This window comes from Cannabis sativa, chromosome 4 (assembly GCF_029168945.1).
Source record: "Cannabis sativa cultivar Pink pepper isolate KNU-18-1 chromosome 4, ASM2916894v1, whole genome shotgun sequence".
Lineage (NCBI taxonomy): Eukaryota > Viridiplantae > Streptophyta > Magnoliopsida > Rosales > Cannabaceae > Cannabis > Cannabis sativa.
This window is the reverse complement of record NC_083604.1, coordinates 60,445,344-60,450,311: the sequence shown is the minus strand read 5'-3', so window position 1 is coordinate 60,450,311 and position 4,968 is coordinate 60,445,344.

Genomic DNA, 4,968 nt, shown 5'->3' with positions numbered 1-4,968 from the left:
TCTCGAAAGGTCCTGTAAATCTAGGGCATAACTTGCCTCTTTTCCCGAAACGTTTAATCCCCTTCATCGGAGATACCCGTAAAAACACATGTTCCCCTACTTAGAACTCAACATCTCTGCGTTTCGGATCTACGTAACTCTTCTTTCTGCTCTGTGAGGCAAGCATTCTAGCTTTTATCTTTTCTATCGCCTCATTGGTGCGCTGCACTGACTCTGGACCTAGGTATTTCCTTTCCCCTGTCTCATCCCAGTGGATAGGGGATCTACATTTCCTACCGTACAACAGTTCATAGGGAGCCATCCCTATCGTACTCTGATAACTGTTGTTGTAAGAGAATTCTATCAACGGTAGATACTTACTCCATGAGCCTTCAAAGTCCATAACACAGGCTCTCAACATGTCCTCCAATATCTGAATTGTCCTTTCGGACTGACCATCTGTCTGAGGATGGAATGCTGTACTGAATTTTAGCTTTGTACCCATTGCCCGTTGTAAACTTTGCCAAAATTTGGAGGTGAATTTCGGATCCCTGTCCGAAACTATAGACTTCGGTACCCCGTGAAGTCTCACTATCTCTCTGACGTACAGTACTGCCAACTGATCCACTGAAAATGTTGTTCTAACCGGCAGAAAATGAGCAGATTTCGTAAATCGATCCACCACTACCCAGATGGAATCAAATAAACCTGTGGTCCTAGGTAACCCGACCACAAAATCCATCGTAATATCTTCCCATTTCCACTCTGGTAGGGTTAGAGGCTGCAACAACCCTGCTGGTCTCTGGTGTTCAGCCTTAATATGCTGACAAGTGAGGCATCTCGACACGAATTCTACCAAATTCTTCTTCATACCGCTCCACCAGAAGTACGGTTTCAAATCTTGGTACATCTTGGTGGTGTCGGGATGCAGAGAATACGGGGTAGAATGAGCCTCCTCAAAGATCTCATTTCTCAGTTCCACACTGTTCGGAACACAAACCCTGGCTTTATACAAAAGCATCCCACTATCTGACACCGAAAAGTCTTTGGCTTGACCAGCCAATACCTCATCTCGGATCTTCACTAACTCCGGATCTGTCATCTGAGCGACTTTTATTTCTTTCCAATAGATCAGATTGCAGCGTCAAGTTGTGAAGCTGACCTACCACAAACTCAATGCTGGATCTAACCATATCCTCTGCTAGCTGAGGTGAGATCTGAATCATACTAGCTACTTGCCCGGGACCCTTTCTCGTCAGTGGCATCGCCCACTACATTGGCTTTTCCGGGATGATAGAGGATCTCACAATCATAATCCTTCACTAATTCCAACCAACGCCTTTGTCTCATGTTCAAATCTTTCTGAGTAAAGAAATACTTGAGACTTTTATGGTCGGTATAGATCTCACACTTCTCCCCATCAAGGTAATGCCGCCAAATCTTCAGTGCAAAAACCACTGCGGCCAATTCTAGATCATGAGTCGGGTATCGCTGTTCATAATCCTTTAACTGACGGGAGGCATAAGCGATGACCCGATCGGCTTGCATCAATACACATCCCAAACCCTGTTTGGATGCGTCACAATAGACTACGAACTTTTCCTTGTCCGAAGGCAAAGCTAGCACCGGAGCAGTAATCAACCTCTGCTTCAGCTCCTGAAAGCTAGCTTCGCACTTATCTGACCAAATAAACCGCTGATTCTTCTTTGTAAGCTCGGTTAGGGGCATTGAGATTTTGGAGAACCCCTCCACGAACCTACGGTAGTACCCAGCTAATCCCAAGAAGCTTCTGATCTCTGTCACTGTCTTCGGTCTCGGCCAATCTCTGACGGATTCAATCTTCCCGGGATCCACCTTGATCCCATCTTTACTCACAATGTGCCCTAGGAAGGACACCTGAGACAACCAGAACTCACATTTCTTGAACTTGGCGTAAAGCTTATGTTCTCGAAGTCGTTGCAGTACCATCTGAAGATGTAACTCATGCTCCTCTTCTGATTGAGAGTACACGAGGATGTCGTCGATAAACACAATCACACAGATATCGAGGAAATCCTTGAATACTCTATTCATCAGGTCCATGAATGCTGCAGGAGCATTGGTTAGTCCGAATGACATAACCAGAAACTCGTAATGTCCATACCTAGTGCGGAAAGCCGTCTTTGGAATGTCCTCCTCTCGGATTCTCAACTGATGATAACCCGAACGGAGATCAATCTTAGAAAAGACCGTCTTCCCCTGAAGCTGATCGAACAAGTCATCGATCCTAGGTAATGGATATTTATTCTTCACCGTCAGCTTGTTCAATTCCCTGTAGTCGATGCACATCCTCATAGATCCATCCTTCTTCTTGACGAACAAAACCGGGGCTCCCCAGGGTGACACACTGGGCCGAATGAACCCTATGTCAAGCAACCCTTGGAGCTGAATCTTTAATTCCTTAAGTTCAGCTGGAGCCATCCTATACGAGGCTTTGGAAACTGGTTCCACCCCTGGTGCCAAGTCAATCACAAAATCAATCTCCCGCTGAGGTGGTAACCCTGGAAGTTCTTCGGGAAAAACATCCAAAAATTCCCGAACCACTCTGATGTCTTCTGGCCGAATGGTATCTGGCCGAGTGGTGTCCACCACCACAGCCGGAAACCCTAAGCAACCGCCGTGCAACAATTCTCTCGCTGACATAGCCGAGATCACCGGGATCCGAGATCCCTGAACTGAACCCACAAATACAAACAGTTCTTCACTTTCCGGTTGGAAGACCACCATCTTCCTTTTACAGTCAATGCTTGCCGAATATTTAGATAGGAAATCCATTCCTAAAATAATATCGAATTCGACTAAGCTCATCTCTATCAGATCAGCGCTTAACTCTCTACCATCTATCCTGATCGGCATAGACCTAATCCACCTATTGGAGATAACCAATTCTCCGCTGTGTAACAGGTTCCAAACCCCGATTCATATCTATCATAGGGTCTACCCAATTTACTAAAGACTCGGCCGCCACATAAGAATGTGTAGCCCCGTAATCAAACAAAGATCGAATATAGTGAGTTGTTAATAGAAAGCCGACCCGTGACTACCGATGGGCCGGCATCCGCATCGCCCGCGTGATAGCGAATACCCCGGCCGGAGTGGGTATCGCCGGAGCTCTCGGTGCCTCCGGTCCTGAGCCGGGGACATTCCCTCTTGAAGTGTCCGGCATGCCACAATGGAAGCATCCCCGACCTTTGCACTCGCCCCGATGGTGCCTCTTGCGCCTAGGGCACTCGGGATAGGAGAATCGGGTCTCGCACCACCAGATGACTCCTCTCGTTCGGTTCCCCCGGAACCTCTTGTTCTGACTCGAGCCACCGGAAGCAGTGGGTGCTCTCTTCCTCTGATCAATGGCCGAACCACTACTCCCTCTGCTATAGCCTGATGCAGGAGGGGTAGGAGCCCCGCCACTAACCGGAGTACTCGCTGATTCTGACATGCACCCCACTGCGCCCTCAGCTGGCAGTGCCTTCTCCACCATCTGAGCATAGGTGGTGCTGTCGTCTGTGGTAATCATCAGATCATGCCTGATCTTGGGATTCAACCCGTCCAGATACTTCTCCTTCTTGCTGAAGTCGGTCGGCACAATTCCCGAGGCTAACCTCGCCAACCGATTAAACTGAGTAGTATACTCAGTGACGCTCATGTTCTCCCGCTGGGTCAGGTGAACGAACTCTTTCCTCTTGGCGCTTCTGACTGCCTCATTGTAGTATTTCGCATTAAAGAGTTCCTGAAACCTTTCCCAGGTCATGGTGGTGACGTCATGGATCTGAGACACCATGTCCCACCATACCAGAGCGTCCTCCTGGAACTGAAATGTGGCGCACACCACTCGGTCGTTACCGGTGACACCCATAAAATTCAGTATCTTGGTGATCACCGTCAGCCACTGCTCGGCTTTCATCACGTCCGGACCTCCCAGGAAAACCGGAGGTGCTTGCTTCCGGAACCGCTCATACAATGGTTCCAATCTATGGGCCGCCACCACTATCTCGGCACAGGCGGCGGGGGGCAGGTGCCACTTTGGAACTATGGGCACGAGGCTGCCGGGAGCACCCTACCGTCTCAACCTCTCGAATCTCGAGGTCTTGTTCTTCGATCCGGCTTGCATCTCCGCAAACCGTAACTCCCGGCCGGGCTCCCCGATCGGGCGGGAGCTTGGGCAGCCTGTGGCGGGTTCTCATCACCCCGGCCACGAGCCCTGCCTTGGGGACCTCTACCTCGGCCCCTAGCAGGTGGGGGAAACTGAGCTCCCTGACCTTGATTCGACCCTACGGAGTTGCCCTGACTCCTGGTAGTCCGCCTGGCGTCCATCTAGTTAGAACCGCCTGCGAAACCAAGAGTTGGCATATCAGGTCGTATTCAAGGAGAGCTTACTAATGCCGCTTAATTTGGAAATTAAAAACGAAACATGCGCCTATTCTACTATCAGGCTACTAACATGCTTCCTAACAGGCTTTTCTTTTTCATAACTGAATAAAATAAACTACTAAAGCAATAAAGGCTTACTGAACCGTGAACCGAGCTAACTGCTGATGATGATTGTACATGTCGTGACGATCTTCGGAAGACAACCTGGCGGCTCTGATACCAAATTGAAACACCCTAACTAACTTAGGCGAATTACGTGATTTTTAAACGTACTGTGCAGCTCGTTGCTAATCAACGAGGGTTATGGAAAAACGTGATTAATTAAAATTTTGCTTTTTAATTAAACTTATAAACCATATTACAAAAGACTCGGGATCCCGATTATAAAATCATTTACAAAAAGATTTAACTGTTTAACCATTACATAAAAATAAAAGTCGTCTAACGACCAGTTACAAAAATTCAGCCTTGTTGTCCCGAGGATCGTACGCTCCAGGCCTAACCGCCCCGACATGTACAATCTCATAAGCTCGCTCACGGTCCATCAGCTATAGCCTTGCCTTTACCTACACATGAATGTAA